Genomic DNA, 21,106 nt, shown 5'->3' with positions numbered 1-21,106 from the left:
TTTCTTTTCTACAAACACTGGATGTAAGTGAGAGGTAATAACAGAATCAGAAAAGGACTGAGAGCAACAGAAAGACTAGGGTTTATATCACTCATTTAGTCATGGTGCTGTCACTTATTAAACTGACTTTATTAAATCCACCTTGAGCAAAGCAACCTATATCGCTCAGTCAGTGTCCCTCATCTGGAAAAAGCTTACTGAGATCATGTCTAGAGTCATTTAAATCTATGTATCTATAAGTTGAAATCAAGATGTATGACTTACTAATATACTAATTATAATAATAACAGGCTGGGCATGGTGGCTCACATCTGTAATGCCAGCACTTTGGGAGGCCGAAGGCAGGTAGATCACCTGAGGTCAGGAGTTCGAGACCATGCTGGCCAATATGGTGAAACCCTACCTCTACTAAAAATACAAAAATGAGCCGGGTGTGGTGGTGGGCATCTGTAGCCCCAGCTACTCGGGAGGCTCAGGCAGGAGAATCACTTGAACCCAGGAAGCAGAGGTTGCAGTAAGCCGGGATCATGCCACTGGGCAACCAAGTGAGACTCCATCTTAAAGAATAATAAATGAAAATAACTATAACATTTATTAAGCACATGAATTGTTCCATTCATGGAGCTGATGTTTAACACATTATTTCATTTGATGGTTACAATAGTTATTACTGCTCCCATTTCACATGTAAAGAAACTAGGGCTAGTGAACTAAAACATCTGAGGTTATAGCTGTGTGGAAGAGTAGGGGTTCTAACTTGGCTCTTTCTGGATTCACAGCATGTACTTTTAACTGCTGAGTAAGTAAGGTATAGTTTTATTCATTCAACAGGATTTATGGGGACTTGTTCTATTCCAAACCTTGATTTAGACCAGGAAGATAGAGATAAGCATTTAATTTAAATGATTTCAAAATTTAGGGAGAGAGCCTAGAAAAAAATTATTAATGTGTATTCATGTCCTGTATCCTCAACACAGCAGGCACTTAATATATATTTAATGAAAAAATGAATAAGTGAAAGACTATCAATATGAATATATGACAATGAAAAGTTTCTGAAAATATAATTAAATTTCTAAGACAAAACTCTTTAAAGAGTAAAAGAGTATTTAAGAGCTAGAGGCTCTAACAAGAGTCTTTCCGCAACTTTCATGGCTTCTTTGGATTTCTGCCTAAGATCACTGCACCTCAGTTGCCAAGGATGCTCCCTGGAGTAATCAGGGCTCCAGATAGGTAAATCGATGAGTTTCTAGATGCTCTGAAGTATCCATCTTCCTCCAAGCCAAAGATGCCATGGAGAGAAGGAGGGAAGTAGCGTAATTTCTTCCACCACAACATGTTTCATTGACGTGAATCACCTCGTGTATGATGGGTGTAACGTCTGTGTAATGTGGATGTCATATTAGTTCATTCACAATTTTCTCTAATACATGGTTGCTTTGATGTCATCAGAGCGTGTTTTCCCATAATTAAAGAAGATCCTAAAACAGAAGACAAAGTGCACATGTAATGGCTAGCTTGAAGGCTTTAAGAACAATGGTGCTTTCCCAATGTTCAGCTTCTCTCTAGAAGCTGCGAGGATCTGCGAGGGCATTTTCCTGGTATTAAATCAATGGATTTAGGAAGAAGACTACATCCTGGGTTGTATTTTAATTTTGATGAAATTGATAATCAAAGCATCCCTAGGAACCAAGGTGTAAAGCCACTGAGGATTGACTGTGGTCTAAACACATTTGCTTGTGGAAAGTTAACTCTGTTAGTATTTGTATTTGGACTGTTACTGTGTTTTTGAGTGCTCTAGTTATATAGTTTTGAATGGTCTTCCCCAATCTCACTCTTCCCATGAATCTTTTTATTTTTATGTAGTTTCATAATGCAAGACATTAGAGCAGAGAATTTTTTAACTTTTATTTTAAGTTCAGAATTTTTAAACTTTTATTATAAAAGTACAGATTTGTTACATAGGTAAACTTGTGTCATGGGGGTTTGTTGTACAGATTATTTCATCACTCAGGTATTTTTTTTTTTTTTTTTTTTTTTTTTTGAGACAGAGTCTCGCTCTGTCGCCCAGGCTGGAGTGCAGTGGCCGGATCTCAGCTCACTGCAAGCTCTGCCTCCTGGGTTCAAGCCATTCTCCTGCCTCAGCCTCCCGAGTAGCTGGAACAACAGGCGCCCGCCACCTCGCCCGGCTAGTTTTTTGTGTTTTTTAGTAGAGACGGGGTTTCACCGTGTTAGCTGGGATGGTCTGGATCTCCTGACCTTGTGATCCGCCCGTCTCGGCCTCCCAAAGTGCTGGGATTACAGGCTTGAGCCACCACGCCCGGCCCACTCAGGTATTAATCCTAGTACCCATTAGTAATTTTTCCTGATCCTCTCCCTTCTCCCACACTCCACCCTCTGATAAGCCCCAGTGTGTGGTGTTTCCCTTTATGTATTCATGTGTTCTTATCATTTAGCTCCCACTTACAAGTACATGCAGTATTTGGTTTTCTGTTCCTGCATTAGTTTGCTAAGGATAATGGTCCCCAGATGCATCCATGTTCCTGAAAAGGACATGAAAGCATTCTTTTTTATGGCTGCATAATATTCCATGATGTGTATGTATATGTACCACATTTTTTTTATCCAATCTACCAGTGATGGACGTTTAGGTTGATTCCATGTCTTTGCTATTGTGAACAGTGCTGCAATAAACATAATGTGCATGTATCTTTATAATAGAATGATTTATATTCTTTTGGGTATACACCCAGTAATGGGATTGCTTGGTCTAATGGTATTTTTGTTCTTAGGTCTTTGAGGAATTGCCACACTATCTTCCACTGTGGGAGAACTAATTTACACTCCCACCAACAGTGTAAGCTTTCCTCTTTCTCTGCAACCTCACCAGCATCTGTTATGTTTTAACTTCTTTGGATTTTGACTGATATGAGATGGTATTTCATTGTGGTTTTGATTTGCATTTCTCTAATGATCAGTGACATTGAGCTTTTTTTCATATGATTGTTGGCTGCACATATGTATTCTTTTGAAAAATGTCTGTTAATGTCCTTCACCCACTACTTAATGGGGTTTTTGTTTTTGTTTTTTTCTTGTAAATTTGTTTGTTTCTTATAGATGCTGGATATTAGACCTTTGTCAGATGCATAATTTCCAAAAATTTTCTTGCATTCTGTAGGTTATCTACTTACCCTATTGATAGTTTCCTTTGCTTTGCAGAGACTCTTTAGTTTAATTAAATCCCATTTGTCAATTTTTGTTTTTGTGGCAATTGCTTTTTATGTATTTGTCATGAAATATTCGTCCATTCTTATGTCCAGAATGGTATTGCCTAGGTTGTCTTCTAGGGTTTTTATAGTTTTGGGATCTACATATAAGTCTTTAATCCATCTTGAATTGATTTTTAAATATGGTCGTAAGGAAGGGGTCCAGTATCAAACTTCTGCAAATAGTCAGTTATCCCAGTACCATTTACTGAATAGGGAATCCTTCCCCTATTGCTTGTTTTTGTCAGGTTTGTTGAATATCAGATAGTTGTAGGTGTACAGCCTTAACTGTTCCATTGGTCTATGGGTCTGTTTTTATACTGGTAGCATGCTGTTTTGGTTATGGTAGTCCTGTAGTAGAGTCTGGAGTTGGGTAGTGTGATGCTTTCAGCTTTATTTTTGTTTTTGTTAGGATTGCCTTGGTTATTTGAGCTCTGTTTGGTTTCATATGAATTTTTAAATAGTTATTTTTAAATAACTATTCTGTGAAGAATATCAATGGTATTCTGTGAAGAATATCAATGGTAGTTTAACAGGAATGGTATTGAATCTATAAATTGCTTTGGGCAGTATGGGCATTTTTACAATATTGATTCTTCTTATTCATGAGCATGAAATGTTTTCCATTTGTTTGTGTCACCTCTGATTTCTTTGAGCAGTGTTTTGTAGTTCTTGTAGAGATCTTTCACCTCCCTGGTTAGCTATATTCCTAGATATTTTATTGTATTTTTTTGTGTGTGTGGCAATTGTGAATGCGATTACATGCCTTATTTGGCTCTTGGTATGACTGTTGTTGGTGTATAGGAATGTTTGTGATTGTTGCATACTGATTTTGTATCCCAAGACTTTGCTGAATTTATCAGCTTGAGGTTTGAGGCTGAGACATAAGATCGTGTCATCTGCAAACAGGTATAGTTTGACTGCCTTTCTTTCTATTTGGATGCACTTATCTCTCTCTTGTCTGATTACCCTGGCCAAAATTTCCAATACTATGTTGAATAACAGTGGTGAGAGAGGGCATCCTTATCTTGTGCCAGTTTTCAAGGGGAATGCTTTCAGTTTTTTCCCATTTCGTATGATATGGCTGTGAATTTGTCACAGATGACGTTTACTATTCTGAGGTATGATCTGTCAATATCTAGTTTCTTGAGAACCTCTAACATGAAGGGGTGCTGAGTTTTATCAAAAGCTTTTCCTGTGTCTATTGATATAATCATGCAGTTTTTGTCTTTAGTTATGTTTATGTGATGAATCACAATTATTGATTTGCATGTGTTGAACCAACCTTGCATCCCAGGAATACAGCCTACTTGATCACGGTGGATAAACTTTTTGATGTGCTGCTGGATTTGATTTGCTAGTATCTTGTTAAGGATTTTTTGCATCAATGTTTGTCAAAGATATTGGCCCCAAGTTTTTTTTGTTGTTGTTGTGTCTCTGCCAGCTTTTGGTATCAGGATGATGCTAGCCTCAAAGAATGAGTTAGGGAGAAGTCTCTCCTCCTCAATTTTTTGGAGTAGTTTCAAGAGGAATGGTACCAGCTCTTCTTCATACATTAGGTAGAATTCAGCTGTGAATCCATCTGGTCCTGGGATTTTTTTGGTTAGTAGGCTATTTCTTACTGACTCAATTTCAGTGCTCACTATTGATCTGTTAAGGGATTCAGTTTCTTCCTGATTCACTCTTGGGAGTGTGTATGTTTCCATGAAGGTATATATTTCTTCTAGATTTTCTAGTTTATGTGTATAGAGGTGTTCATAATATTATCTAATGGTCATTTATATTTCTGTGGGGTCAATGATAATATCCACCTTGTCATTTCTGATCATGTTTGTTTGAATCTTCTCTTTTTCCTTATTTGTTAGTCTAACTAGTGGCCTGTTTTATTGTTTCAAAAAGCTAGCTCCAGGATTTTATTGATCTTTTGAATGGTTTTTCATGTCTCAATCTCCTTCAGTTCAGCTCTGACTTTGGTTATTTCTTGTCTTCTGCCAGCTTTGGAATTTGTTTGCTCTTGATTCTCTTGTTTCAGTTCTGATGTCAGGTTGTTAACTTGAGATCTTTCTGAATTTTTGATGTGGGCATTTAGAGTTATAAATTTCCCTCAACACTGCTTTAGCTTTGTCTTAGAGACTGTGGTATGTTGTATCTTTGTTCTCATTATTTTCAAAGAACTTCTTGATTTCTGCCTTAATTTCATTATTTACCCCGAAGTCATTCAGGAGCAAATTACTCAATTTCTGTGTAATTATATGGTTTTGAGTGAATTTCTTAGTCTTGATTTCTAATTTGATTACATTTGGTCTGAGAGATTGTTTTGATTTCAGTTCTCTTGCACTTACCGAGGAGTGTTTTCCTTCCAATTTTGTGATCAATTTTAGAGTATGCGCCATGTGGCCATGAGCAGAAAGTATATTCTATTGTTTTGGGGTGGAGATTTCTATAGTTGTCTGTGAGGTTCATTTGATCCAGTGCTGAATTCAGGTCCTGAATATCTTTGTTAATTATCTGTCTCAATTATCCATCTAATGCTGTCAGTGAGGTGCTAAAGTCTTCCACTATTATTGTGTGGGACTCTAACTTTCCTTGAAGGTCCCTGATAACTTGATTTATGAATCTGGGTGCTCCTGTGATGGGTACATGTATATTTGGAATAGTTAGATCTTCCTGTTGAATTGAAACTTTTACTGTTACATAATGCCCTTCCTTGTCTTTTTTGATCTTTGTTGGTTTAAAGTCTGTTTTGTCTGAAACTAGGATTATAACCCTTGCTTTTTTGTTTTCCATTTACTTGGTATATTTTTCCCATTCCTTCATTTGGAGCCTATGTGTGTCATTGCCTGTGAGATGGGTCTCTTGAAGACAGCATGCCAGTGTACCTTGGTTCTTTATACCGCTTGCCCTTCTGTGTCTTTTAATTGGGGAATTTAGGCCATTTACATTCAAGGTTAGTATCGATATGTGTGAATTTTGTCCTGTCATCATGATGTTAGCTCGCTCTTTTCCAGACTTGTTTATGTGGTTACCTGGTAGTGTCACTGGTCTGTGTACTTCACTGTGTTTTTGTAGTGACTGGTAATGGTCTTTCCTTTCCATATTAATGCTTTCTTAGGGAGCTCTTGTAAGGCAGGTAGGTGGAATAAATTCCTCACATGTGCTTGTATGAAAAGAGTCTCATTTCCGCTTTGCTTACGAAGCTTAATTTGGCTGGATATGAAATTCTGGATTAGAATTTATTTTCTTTAAGCATGTTGAATATTGCCCCCAATCTCTTCTGGCTTGCAGGGCTTCTGCTGAGAGTCCTGCTGTTAGTCTAATGGGCTTCCCTTTGTTGGTGACTTGACCTTTCTCTCTAGCTGCCTTTAACATTTTTTCTTTCTTTTTGACTTTGGAGAATCTGATGATGATGTGTCTTGGGGATGATCTCATGAAGTATCTTAGTAGAGTTGTCTGCATTTCCTGATTTTGAATGTTTTCTAATGCAATTACAGGTATTAATAGCAGAATAGACCAAGCAGAGGAAAGAATCTCAGAGTTTGAAGACTGGCTTCCTGAAATAAGACAGTCAGACAAGAATAGAGAAAAAACAATGAAAACGAATGACAAGATCTCCAAGAAAGATGGGATTACCTAAAGAGATCAAACCTAAAACTCATTGGTGTCCCTGAAAGACATGGGGAGAATGGAACCAACTTGGAAAACATATTTCAGTGTATCAGTCAGGAGAATTTCTCCAACCTAGCTAGATAAATGTTTTTATGAGTGTGTAATTTATATGTGTCCCAGATGTCAGAGGGGGTCTTCCCACCTCTTGATGTCTAAAAGAGATGTTTTGGCTTTCATCCTAGTCACCAGAAGTTCAAGGTTTTATCCTGTATTTTTGATGATTCCCAGGGGCTTACATTTCTCATGGCTACCACCAGCATTAGTTTCTGGATTCCTCACTTTATGAGATATCTCACCCCCTAGTACATGGTGTCTCGGTTTCTACATGGCCAACCTAGATGGGAAACTCAGCCTCCTATACACATATTCACTCACACACAATAGGCTCATATTAAACTGTTTGTGTTGGTTGACTTTACCAAAGACTTGTGTAAGAATGGAAAACTCGAGCCTGGCTGCTATCTCAGGCACATCACTTCAAGTTGCATATCTGCCAGCTCTGCTCGTAAAAGTAGTTTAGCCTCCAAATCACCAGGGGTTCCTTTCACCTGCCACTTGGTTGACATAGCATGTCAGCTTCATGCAGTACTGTTGGTTCTTCCCTCCCTCCTCTTTTCTCTGTTCCTTCATTCTCTTGACCAAATTTCTCTTCCTAGGGAAAAAAAGTGTCCCTCCCTTTATGTTCTTTTGTTTTATCTCAACCAGAATGACTTGTTTTTTCTTTGTTGCTGGAGCTCTTGCTAACACTCATGATTTCAGAGTCCCACTTTCTGTCCCAAGAAACTCAGGCATTTTCCTGAAAAAAAACAACAAAAAAAAAAACAAAGACAGTTTCCTTCTTCAGAAAATTTATACTACCAGATAGTAAGGTAATGCATTTTCACTCCCACTCTACTTCCAAAGACTTTTGCTTCTAGCAAGCATATAAAAGATTCAGATTCCGTTCAGTGATACTGACGCGGACCAGAGGCCAAATGGTCCAAGGCTCTTTGATGCTCTCCTTGAGCTGGGATGTGATCTCCATGCTCTTTCCCTTGCTACAAACCCTGAAGTCTGGTGTTGAGATGGCAACTGCATACTATGGCAGAACCTCCGTGAATCTGGTATTAATCGGGTTCCTGAGAGATTCTGGGAAGCAGAGCCTTTCTGCAGATGAGCACACAGGTCAGGAGCAGAAATCAAACTTCTTCAGAAATTCGAAGGGGTGATGCCTTTGTTTTTGTTTTCTCCCTCACTACTTATCTGGCCTAACCTGTCTGGAGCATATGACTTGGCAGCCACACTTTGCTTCTTTTCTGTGTTTTCATACATTGCTAAATGGCGGGCACCTTTATCACAGATCATTTTAATGGGATGTTAAGAGTTTGCAAGAATAAACATTTTCTGGCATTTTTGCATATGTTTGATAATTGCATTTCCTATTTCTACTGTTCTTCACCTTTCCAGAAAAGCATCATTTGCTCCTCCAAAAAGTATGCACTTATTTATTAGAAGCCTGAGATTGTGCTAGGCCCTGGGGATTTAAAAAAAGATATGATGGATATTCTCAGAGGGGTCTGGTGTCACTGCAGCATTTGCTGAAGAGTTTTAATTCATTGATTGATTCACTCATTATTCAAACTATATTCAGTCTTTGATGTACCATGATAAGCACTCATAATTCAGCAGCAAACAAGACAGACACATTCTCTGAACCTCTTGGATGTTGAAGTCTAGGAGCAAATGCAGATAGTGAGCAAATAACTCTAAGTGCTAAGAGTTTAAAAAAGGAAAATTCTAATATAATAATAACTGATGATGGAATTTTTGTTATATGTCAGGACTGCTCTGTGTGAGTTATAACCTATTTAATGATCACATTATCTCCCTATTTAATTTTAAAACGGGACACCAAAGCACAGAGAGATGAAGTAACTTGGTCAAAGTCCATTGCTAGTAGGTGGTAGCCGTGGGTACAAATCCAAGTCTAGTGATTCCAGTGCCCATCCTCTTAGCCACTTCACTATTTGCACAAAATCTGAGGGGTGATATTCTGACTGAGACCGTTAATGTGGGTTAGAGTCCTTAGGTGAAGAGTCCAGGGGAGCATATTTTGGGTACAAGAGAGTAGCATGTTTGAGAGTTTCTGATCCCAGAGAGCATCTGAGGGAAGTCCGGAGGTCCTGGAGTGAGAAAGCACATCTTCTGCTAGCTACCTCACACTGCTCAGCTACCTCCACACCCCTAATGCCAGCTCTTTGGTGAGGACTCCATGGTGTGCTCAATAGGAAGGCTTAACACTCCTTCCAGCTGTCATCTTGAGAGTAGAAGTAAAAAATCTACTTATGGAAGAGGGTTATATGTCTCCATACACCTGAGATAGTAAGGTGAGGCTCTCCCAGCCCCAGGTCATCTCTTGCAGAGACACCTAGATTTTCCGGAGGCAACAGGAGAGTTTGTTAAAGATAGCGTAATTACTGAGGTGACAGATCAAGCATTCTCCTTGAAAGAGGCATCCCAGAGAGACTCCTAAGCTTGTGACTTGAAGTATAGAGAACCTCTTGTTTTTTCCACTTCAGTGGATATTTGATAGTTTTGTGAGTCTGTGGAAAAGAGCTTGATGGTTTAGGAAGAGCAGAGAGAGGAAAAGAAGTATCTGTTTTGTTTCTTTTTTAATTGAAGGAAAGTTTGTGTTAAGCTAAAGAAGAAATGAACAGAACAGCGCAAGAGCCTGCCAAGGTTCTCCCCATTTCCCCTTTTCTTGTACCCTCACCCTAATTTCTCAATCTTCTTCTTCAGCCAAATAACACTTTGGAAACTGAAGGGTGCCTGAGTTTCTTGTTTCTCCGACCCTGGGATCCTGCAGATCAGCAGGGCTGTACAATTGTATGGCATTTGTGGACATGATACAATCATGTTAACATTGCAACATTTAGACTCCATTTATTTGTTTATCACCACATGCAAATATTCATGCATCTATTCTTGCATTCATTCTGTGGATATGTTTTGAGGTCAGATCTTCAAATATAAGCTGGGTACCACTTTTAAACTGTGTGTCTTTTTTTTTTTTTTTTTTTTTGAAACGGAGTCTCGCTCTGTCCCCCAGGCTGGAGTACAGTGGCCTGATCTTGGCTCACTGCAAGCTCTGCCTCCCGGGTTCACGCCATTCTCCTGCCTCAGCCTCCCGAGTAGCTAGGACTACAGGCGCCCACCACCACACCCGGATAATTTTTTTTTTTTTTTTTTTTTTTTGTATTTTTAGTAGACACAGGGTTTCACCGTGTTAGCCAGAATGGTCTCGATCTCCTGACCTTGTGATCCACCCGCCTCGGCCTCCCAAAGTGCTGGGATTACAGGCTCAAGCTACAGTGCCCGGCTAAACTGTGTGTCTTTAGGCAAGCCACTCATCCTTTCTTGAACCTCAATTTGGAAGACAGAAATAAATATGACCACTCAGGGTTTGGGGGAGAATTAAATGGCATAATTTATGTATTATAGTACTCAATACATGATAGGCGTCATTAATATATTTATAACTATGACTAAATGCTGTGCTTTATTTTAGTCATTAACTGAACAAATAACTATTAAGTGACACTTTTGGCCAGCTCTGTGCTTTGCTAGGTCCCTTAAAGATGAGAAAAGATGGTTATGACTCTTCAGAAGCCCCATCTAATAAGATAGATAGGCCTGGGTGTGGCAGAAGCATCCAAGGTTATCACAAGAATTGAGTCAAACCTGCTGAATGAGATATGGCTGGTGAGGGGAGAAGGAGGCAGAAAGCTAAGAGGGGAAGACAGCAATTGGGGTGAGTTTTCTGGAGAGGCACTTTCCCTTGAGGACAAGCACTGAATTTGTTCTGTGGAAAGGAAAAATACTCAGGGCATGGTCCAAGTGGCTGATAAAGGAGAACTGGGCTGGTACAGGAGTTTAACCCTCTTGGACGGCTTTCTTTCACTATATGGTAAGAAAAACGGCAGGCAAGGAGGAAAAGAACATCTACAGATCCAATATGAAAGCATACATTGAAGAATCATGCCAGGGGGTTAATTTGGCTTCTTGCACAGAGATTTTGTGACCCAGAGACAAAGACTTAGGTGTGATGGAGGCAGAACAGTAGCATCTTGAGCAGCACTGATTTTGGGCTGGGGGGAAAAGGTATAGGATTCCTTCAGGCTATGGCAGTGATGCTAAGATAGTTTGGATGCAGGGGGTTTCGGCCTTAGTGTGTGGGATCCAGGATAACCTGGGCATAGAGGAGAGCAGTCTTTCTTAGGAAACCAGAAATTATTTCTCTCTTTCTTGAGCCATGTATGCATTCATCTATCCACACACTCATCTATTCAGCAGATAGAATAATGTTTAAAGGTCAGAGAGAGGCACAGGGATGGGGTCAGTTTACCACTTATTGTACATTAACTGGTAGGGGCCCAGCTATGGAAAAATACATTTACTATTATCTTTTGCTCTGAATAGCTTTGGGATAATAATCCTATAAAGAAGTAACCACACTCTACAGTGCAATAGATGCCGTAATTGAGATATACACAAAGAGGACAGAATGACTCATTTCACCCTTAGAAGAACAGAAATCTGGAATTAATTTAGAGACAAGAAGATATTTAAGCTGAGGCTTGCAGGAAAAATTTAAACTTGCTTGATATTGCAGGCAATGGAAACATCAAGCATGAAGACATGAGGATATAAAAGAGTAAGGCACATTTGGAGAACTGTAAATATTTTGGTAATGATGGAGTTTACAGTGCTTTGGAGGAAGTAGAGAGAAAAAAGAATTGAGAAGTAAGTTAAATGTTGGAGGCCTTATATTCAGGTCTAACAAACATAGATTTAATCATGAAAGTGATGGAACTGAGGGTGCAAAGAAAAAATAGAGGTCCCTGGTTCTGGAAGGTCTTCAGTTGAGAAGGAAAGAGAGACATAGATGTTGTTATGCAGGAGAATAAGGTGACCAGGACGATTGCAGGGCCAGCCCCCTTAGGCAGCCTCTGCTCTTGAGTTGTGCCCTTGTTTGGCTGATTCTCAAAGCTTTTCTATAATTCTCAGCAAGCTACAGAAACAATAGTAAGTAGTAGAGATTTTACCGAAGCTGGTGTGGGTTGCACAGGGTGGAAGAACACTTTATCCCTTTATCCAACTTTCCCATTAGCTATTTATGAACCTTTCTCTGGCCTCTTCTTCCTTCCCTTTCTAGCCTTTTCATATTCATTCCATTGTTAGGTGCATTTCAATTCTTCCCCTTGGTATGCATATCTTCTGCAGCACAAAAAGAGTCAAGGAGTTTCTCAGTTGTCATAAACTCATGCCTTCAAAGTCCAGGCGGTTAAAATAGCAGAGTGGGGTGGGTTTAAAACAAAGGGAAATATTAGGGACTGGGACAAAGTACAGGGCACATGCCTCATCTCAGAGACCAGAGCTACTCCACTCCACTGGAGTGTTACTGTTTGGAAATGCCGGCCCAGTACTGCCAAATGTTCCATTTTTTTTTTCAAGGAAAGAAATTGAGACTTTTAGCTAGCCCTCCAGGTTGATTTCCATTGTTCATGTTGCCAATTAATTTATTCTTTAAAAATACTGTGTGCACCAAATCAACACATCTGAGGGCTGCATCTGGCTACCCTCCTGTTTGTAAACTCTTGAGTTAGCTCAACCTCTCTCTTTGTGAAGCCTGCCCTCAGGCTTTTAATTTATTCTGCTGTGCATGCTCTGTAAGTATTACACTGACCAAACTGCAGAGTGGATTGTAACAGGGAACTTTTCAAGTAGGAAGATCCCCTATGAGTCTTGCCTATGGTCCAGATGACAGAGGATTTGTGCCAGGCTCTGGGGCTGAGATGTCAGTAAACCTGAGCAATTAAGAGCAGAGAGCACTGGGGTGGTATCTTAGTCCATTTTCTGTTGCTGTAATACAGACTGTGTAATTTATATAGAAAATAAATTTATTTCTTAGCATCCTGGAGGCTGGGAAGTCCAAGGTCTGGTGAAAGCCTTCTTGCTGTGTTATAACATGGCAGAGGGTAAGAATGTGTATATCAGCTCAGGTCTCTCTTCCTCTTCTAATAAAATGGCCCTCATTATGGGGGTCCCACCCTGATGACCTTATCTACTTATGATTACCTCTTTAAGGCTCCATTCTCCAATTATCAACATTTGAATTTGTGGATTAAATTTTCAACTCATGAAATTTGTGGGATTCATTCAAATCATAGCAGGTGGAGTCTCAGGCTGTAGTTTTTACCCTGAAGTGTTGCTAGATGTGGTGTTAAATAAAAACTTTTTCTTACGCTTTCCTCCTTGAAACCTGACCCAACACTGCAAGGATAAAATGACAAGAAAGACTTTATTCAGGACTATTGCAAGAGATGTCAAGACTATTACAATAGGGGGAAGTGATCGTGATCAACTCTGAATACAGCAAAGACAGTTAGGGATTTATAGCTAACAAGCAAAGTGTAGGAAGCATCATGCTGAACTCACCTAACAAAATTCTTGTTGAAGGCAGGCCAAGAACTTAGACAATCAAAGGCAGGGGATGAACTTGATCAAATATCAAAGTTGATCATATATCTGGAGTAGGGGGATAAGGACCAAGGGAGATCAGATATTAGAGTCAAGGGATTATTACTGAACTGATTTAGTAGGACTCTTGGTAAAACTGGGCTATGCAGGCCTTGCCAGGACAGAATATGAACCAATGTTGAGGTCTAGTCAAGAAGTGGGCTAGGGGAGCCTGACTAAAGCTTGGTAAAGGAGAGAGTCCTTGTCAGTGGAAAGTGACCTTTCTAGCTAGTTCAGGTCTTAGTTCAGGTTGCTATAGCAGAGTATTGTAAGCCAGGTAGCTTAAATTTATTTTTCACAGTTCTAGAGGCTGGGAAGTCCAAGGTCAGGGTGCTGACAGATCCAGTGTCTGGTGAGGACCAACTTCCTGGTTTGCAGATGGCTGCCTTCTCATTGGGGTGGCAAACAGAGCCAGCTAGCTCTCTGTTCTCTTCTTCTAAGGACACTAATCCCATCCATGAGAACTCTACTCTCATGACCTACCTACCTCCCCAAAGCACCACCTCTTATTATCACATTGGGAATTAGATTTCAGCATAGGAATTTTGGGAGGACACAAACATTCAGTCCATAACACTGGGTTTTAATATTTTCTTCTATGGAACAAGGGAGTTTCCTTAGGATGGCTTTTTTTTTTTTTTTTTTTTTTTTTTTTTGGTTTTATAACTAAAATTCTAGTCACTGAACCCTCACTGGTTTTTCTGAGGCTCAGTCCCAGGTGCCTTCTTTGGCCCAGGTCAGCATTTAAGCAGCATATTCTCCTCAATCCTCTGCAGTGGAGCCCCTTCAAAGTGTGTGGGTTTGCAACACTCCCTGGCCAGCCTTTTGCTTGGAGTCCACTCTGGCTGCAGAGTGAAACATCATCTACTTACAGCCTCTTTTCCTTAACTTCTCCCAAAGAAGTGTTTCCTTCTCTTCTCTCTCTCTTTCTATGTATGAAAAAGCAAATGAAAAAAACAAAGCGTCCATATTTCATAAACTTTCCGGTATTTCTACTCCCCAAAGTTCTTCATGACTTTTATGAAATGGTAACTTCAGCTCTTTGCCTACCTTCCTGAGGAAAGGGTTATCAATTCTTTCACCTTTTAGCCTTGACTTTAGAGAAACTCACATTGACACCTACCCTCTTCTGCAAAGGTCCCCTTTCTGAAACTGAAGTCTAAAGAGAAAGTCTGAGGGAAAAATTATGGTGCTTCTTCATCTAAACGTAATCCTTTATGTCTATGAAAACTTTCAGACTGTGACATCCCATACCTCTGCACCTTTTTACCCTTCCCTTCCTAGGCTTTTCATATCCCTTCTGTGGTTAGGTGTGTTTTTGCCTTCCCCTTGGCTTGTATATCCCACTCAGTACAAAAAAAAAATAAAAATCCAAAGAGTTTTTCCAGTTGTTACCAGGTCATATGCCTTCAAAAGTCAGGCAGTTAAAAAGAAGTGATTGCAAGTAATCAAGAAAGAGATAGGAGGCACCCAAATGAGATCTTAAGAAGCTCTCAACATCCAGGTTGTATGTGACTGCGGGTTAGTACCCACCTAGTTATAAGGTCTATAAAGAGAATAATAGCGTCTTTTCTGCCTGCCATTATATCCTGTCAGTGTCTACCCCATTATCTGACCAATTGTAGGCACTCAACAAAGAGCAATTGGAACTCACTCAAGGAACAGATGGATTAGGAATAGAGATTTTCATGAATTCTAGCTTCAAACATGGATCTGTCTCTCTGATTAGATTTTATGTTCTTGTGGTCGAGAGCTCTGTCTTTATAGTAATGATAATGACAGCTTGTACAATGTGGTACTGGCCATTGTAAATCACTGTCTCTTTTACTACTTACCACAACCCTAGACATTATTGTAGTTATTTACAGATGGAAAAACTAAAGCCCCAAAGGGCGAAATAACGTGTCTAGTTCTTAGAGTTTATAATCTGTTGAGTCTGGGTTTGAACCCACGTTTGTTAATCTACAGCACAGGGTTTTTTCCTTTATGCCATGTGCTGCGCACCTTATCTCGAGTTGCATCTGCAGCTCTTTGCAGTAGATGAAGGTACAGAGCCAAGTAGCCTCTACTGAGTCCCAGCTCTGATTTCCTCATGACTTTGTGTCTTCCCAGGAGTGGGGGTTTGGGTAAGGAGCAGTAGGCTGGGCTCATGTCATACTATCCTGAGACGTTGACAGTGTTTTTCCATTGCTTCAAATTAAATTTCCGTCTGGATGTGCCACATTGAATCAAATCTCTCTCTTTAAGCCTACCACCATAAAATTTATTTCCCCAGGTGGCCTTCTTTTATTTATTTTTTATTTTGTTAACATATTCAAGAATAATCAGAGATGCAGTGTTCGGTCAGGCTTCAAGGATAATTGACTTTGACTTTTGGGGAAATACCAAGAGGAACCAGCTTACTCCTAAGATTATTTCCTTACTGGAAATTATGGCCTAAGCTTTATTCATTCATTCATCCAACAAATATTTGTTAAGCATCTTCTATAAGATATGCCTCCTGCTTGTAATTTTATGCACTCTAACACAGGCTTGAATATGGACTCCATCACTTACTGCTGGCCAACATCATCCATTTATTCATTGTGTAATGATTATGTATCTTCTATGTACAAAGCAGTACGCATATATTGAGAGCAAGTTATGGCATCCAAATTTAATGGTCACTGGGTGCAGGAGGAATGAGATGACACTTTATAAACATTTCTATTGCTTCCATACTAATGTTTGAGATGGTGGGACAGTGTGTGTGTGGAAGTTCCTTTCAATCGAAAGCAAGATGTTCTCCTAACCCTTAAAGGTCAGACAAGGGCTCGTCACTAAGATATGCAAAGAACAGCTTCCAAGAGGGTGCTATTGGAAGGCTCTGGGGTTTGCCCCATGGCACATGTTCTCTAAGAAGGACTACCAAGGATTCTGTTGGGGTATGGCTCTTGAGGTATTAAATTCTAATCGTGGAGCCTGAGTATTGTTGAACTATGTGAGTCCAGTTTTCCCCATTTATGTCTACAAATACAAAATATTTAAGAGATGAAAAAATCTTTTTTTTTTTTTTTTTTTTTTTTTTTTTTTTTTTTTTTGAGACAGAGTCTTGCTCTGTCGCCCGGGCTGGAGTGCAGTGGCTGGATCTCAGCTCACTGCAAGCTCCGCCTCCCGGGTTTATGCCATTCTCCTGCCTCAGCCTCCCGAAAAAATCTTAATGTCTTAGCAGTTATACCTGTTCTTCTCCACCTCATTAACACCACCATGGAGCATGGTAGAATAACTGTGGGTGGTAGGTCAAATGATTTCTAAGGAGAACAGTTCAAATTCAAGAAGGCCAATGGCAGGGCACAAAAACCAAATGAGAGTTCTGAGAGGATGGAAGAAGGTCCTGATATCCTGGGCTTGCCCCACTCTCACCTATCCTGACATAAGAGGCAAACAAACAGGCTTCTTCTATTCTGGAGAGCCCTTCCCTCAGGGAGGTTAGAGAGAACAAGTTTGACGGGCCAAGGCAAACGCTCACAGAAACTGAATTCTCTCCTTGCCCAAAGTGCATGGTTTTGATCTGTGTAAAGCTCATAGTCTAGTGAGAGAGATAAATAAATAGCCAAGCTCCATCTGTCTCATGATAGGAAGAGAGCTGGGTGCTGTGGAAACACATTTCAAGGGGAAATTTAAACAATCTCAGAAAACTGGCTAAAAGCCAGTCTTTCTCTTCTTCTCTTGACCAGCAGTCAGTCAAAAGAAGAAGAGGAAGGGGAATGATGGTGGGGAAAAAAAGGTGTACAAGACTAGAAAACAGCACATACAAAGGCCTGGAGGTTTAAGTAAAGGTTAGAAGAGAGCGATATAATTATTTCTATGAGTCTAAACTGTAAAATAGGGCTGGAGTGAAGCAGATAGGAGGAGGAAGGGGGTCAGGGAAGGCTAGCTAGAGATAAAATCAGAGAGGCAAGCATAGTTCTGGATCATGCAGCGACTTATAGCCATGTTCCTTCCCACACTGACTCTGGGCTTGGCCATGTGACCTTATTTGTTTGGGTCAATGAAATGATGGCAGAGACTTGAAAACCACCTGCATATTAGGACTTGGTCTCTTTCTCTTGCTGCTTTTGAGATACAGCCAGCATATGAAGAAGTCCACACTAACTAGCTGGATGAGAGACTTGGCGAGACGTGGGGTCAGTTGTGCTCATCATCCCAGCAAATAATCGGACATCCGGGGCCAGCCAGCCCTTGACTAATCTAACAACTGAACGCAAGTGCATCAATGCGCCCAGCTGACACCACATTGCATAGCAATGATTTTTCAGGCTGAGCCCTGTCCAAATCACCAGCCTGCAGAATCATGAGCAAATAAATTGTTGGGTTTTTTATTTTTAACCCATTAAGTTGTGGGGTCATTTATTATGCAGTAGTTGAAAATAATCTGACTCTCATCTCCACCAAGTTACTAAGTGAGCAAAACAGATAAGAACCAACTGAAGGATGTATCCAAATTCTATTTCATTATTAGTGGACCCAGCACTCAGTAATCCCAATGTATAGATCTATGATAATAGTTAAATTGAGCTGTTGGGCTTAGCTCTGCAGCTCCAAGTGAGTCCTATTTTCCCTTAAATAAAACTCTTAGGAGCGGGATGTTTTGATTGCTCATAGGGTAAACAGAAAGATAGGTGGACCTTGAAAAGAACCTGAGTCAATACAGAGTGGAATAGGAGGCACAGAAGAGGGAATGGCTCCTGGGTGCCCTGACCACTAGGAGAAGAATGCAAAGCCAATGTCTCGGATGCTAATCAATCAGATTAGCAGCTGTCTCTGCATGGGGATGGAGAAAGAGTTAGGAAGAGGTGATCAGCAGCAATAGTGAGAAGGCAGAATTGTTTCGTTTGACAGAAAAGCTTTCAGATAACATCAGTTGCATGCTTAGTAATGATCTCTGTTCTTAAGGAGCTCAATGTAGTGACAAAGGTATGAACAAAATACCTTCCAGTCAGGGTCCAGTCAGAAAGATAGAAAGAACACTAAGTATTTTAGCCAAGAGAGTTTGATCATAGGGATTGGTCAAAGAGAGTTGGGGGAACTGAGAAAGTCAAAGGAAGCGCTGGAGTGCTGGAGAGATTATAATTTAGGAGGCAGCCATCACTAATAGGGCTGGGGAGGAAAAGGGGGTAGTTGGGATTATCAGATCCCAAAAATCCCAAAAATCTGGAAGAGGAGTCCTAAGGAACCGGGATGTAGATCTCAAGGAAAGCATGGTTGATGTTGGTGCCCCAGGAGCTCAGGAGACCCCATAGAGATGCGTGCAGATGTACCCCTCCCTCCAAGGCAAGGACATTGACCAGTTGGTCCTGGGAGGGCATAAAGAAACTATAGAGTACAAACAAAACTGTGCCAAGTGAAAGGCAATTGCTCGGGCAAAACTAACAGAAACCACAGGCCCACAGAAAGGAGCAAATCCCTTCTGCCTCCTGCCATGCAGCCTCCCTGGAATGCATATGACTGGCAGAATATAATAAGAACTCCTATAGTAAGGGAATGATAGGGTTTGACTGTGTCCTCACCCAAATCTCATCTTGAATTATAGCTCCCATAATCCTCACATGTTGTGGGAGGGACCCGGTGGGAGGTAATTGAATCATGGTGGTGCGTTTTTCCTGTGCTGTTCTCATGTTAGTGAATAAGTCTCATGAGATCTGATAGTTTTATAAATGGGAGTTTCCCTGCACAAGCTCTCTTGCCTGATGCCATGTAAGACGAGATTTGGCTTCTGATTCACCTTCCGCCAAGATTGTGAGGCCTCCCCAACCATGTGGAAATGTGAGTCAATTAAACCCTTTTCCTTTATAAATTACCCAGTCTCAGGTATGTCTTCATTGGCAGCATGAGAACAGACTAATACTAATACAGGGAGATACGTGGTTTGCAGAGAGCCCTAGCTTTAGCCTTAGAAACAGTAGAGAAGGACAGGTCTGGAGCTGAGACACAGGGACTTCATCCCTAGCTGGGTAATGTATAGACGCATATCCTTAGCACAGCAGCAGGACAAAGCAAGGGGATTGTCTACTGAAACTGAGGCATCACACAGCCTAATGGTAAGATCTACCAAAGCCAAGCTCCCTAGACATGGCTTTCCAAAGTGGGGCAGTTAGCGCTGGTGGGACTTTAGAGAAGTTTAGGTGGTATGCAGCTGTAGAATGAAATAACATTGAGCAACATAATGAAACAGTCAATCCTTGTTCAGCTCCCATTATTTCTGATTAAGGCAAGCAGAAACTCCCAGTTTAGTGTCACCATATCCTCAGTAGCATTCTAACCCTTGCTGTAATGTATTTTAACAAAGAGAGAGCAGGTCTCAGGCTCAGAACCTGTAGCTGGCAGCACTTTCAAATTTAATGACATTATATTGACTTTGTAGAATGAGATATTCTTTATGCATACCTTCTGGTTTGTGGGGAGGAGTTCTGGTTTTTCATTTACTGGAGATTCTTAGTTAAGTAAATAAGTATAATGTGAGTAGATTTAAATCTAGACAGTAAGTAAATGCTATAGGAGTATATAGATATAGCAAAAAAAGAAAGAAAAAGAGAAAAAAAATCTAGAAAGTGGCATGGAAATGACCTACATTTGAAGAAAAAAATTCCCCAATCCATAGATAGCCACTGGTTAGAGATTAAGCATTAATACAATTAAAGAGTGGAGAATGATGAATGTGGGGTATCACAAAGAGGACATTGGTAAGTAATTTTGAGCAATGGGCTTCTTACCTCAGCCAGGGGAGGATGTCTGGATTAGTCCACTAGAACCATTCTTGCCATCTGGCAATTTTCTTCCTCCAAAGCAGAAGTGTTTCTGGCAAAACGAGCACAACTGTTTGGGAAATTCGACATAGAGATTTAATTTTTACACTCAGATCTCTTGTGTTCTCCAAATGATAACCAGACTTGTTGGTTTTCTTAGAGCCTACCCTTTAGTAAAATTTCCTTAGAAGTCCTATGACCATGATCCCATTAGACTATGACCCCCATGAAGGAAGGCCAGAACTTTGTCAGTATTGATGACCACTGTTGTATTTCCAGAGTCTAGGACATTGCATGTCATATATCAGGACAAAGTAAATATATATGAATATATGAATGAAGAAATAAAAGCGTGCAAGGGTTTTCAAACTTTTAAAACTTTGGTATCCTTTCTTAAATAGAAATCCTAAGCCAATATTGGAGCTGCTCTGAAAACATTGTAGATTGAAAGGTTTTGTCTATTTTGCCTTTTTTTTTTTTTTTACTCCCTTCATTTGATAATTATATCTCAATTATTATTACAACATCTCTACAAAGTGTTTCAAAGGTACTTGGTTTCCCTTGATATGGTTTGGCTCTGTGTCCCCACTCAAATCTCATCTTGAATTGTAATCCCCAAGCATCGGAGGGACCTGGTGGGAGGTGATTGGCTCATGGGGGTGGTTTCTCCCATGCTGTTCTTGTGCTAGAGAGAGAGTTCTCATGAGAGCTGATGGTTTTAAAATGTGGCACTTCCTCACTCTCTCTCTTCCTGCTGCCATGTAAGACATGCCTTGCTTTGCCTTTCCCTTCCACCATGATTATAAGTTTCCTGAGGTCTCCCCAGCCATG

Source organism: Rhinopithecus roxellana, chromosome 13, assembly GCF_007565055.1.
Source record: "Rhinopithecus roxellana isolate Shanxi Qingling chromosome 13, ASM756505v1, whole genome shotgun sequence".
NCBI classification, from domain to species: domain Eukaryota; kingdom Metazoa; phylum Chordata; class Mammalia; order Primates; family Cercopithecidae; genus Rhinopithecus; species Rhinopithecus roxellana.
The sequence above is the reverse complement of the archived record's forward strand: the minus strand, read 5'-3'. Positions refer to the sequence as shown.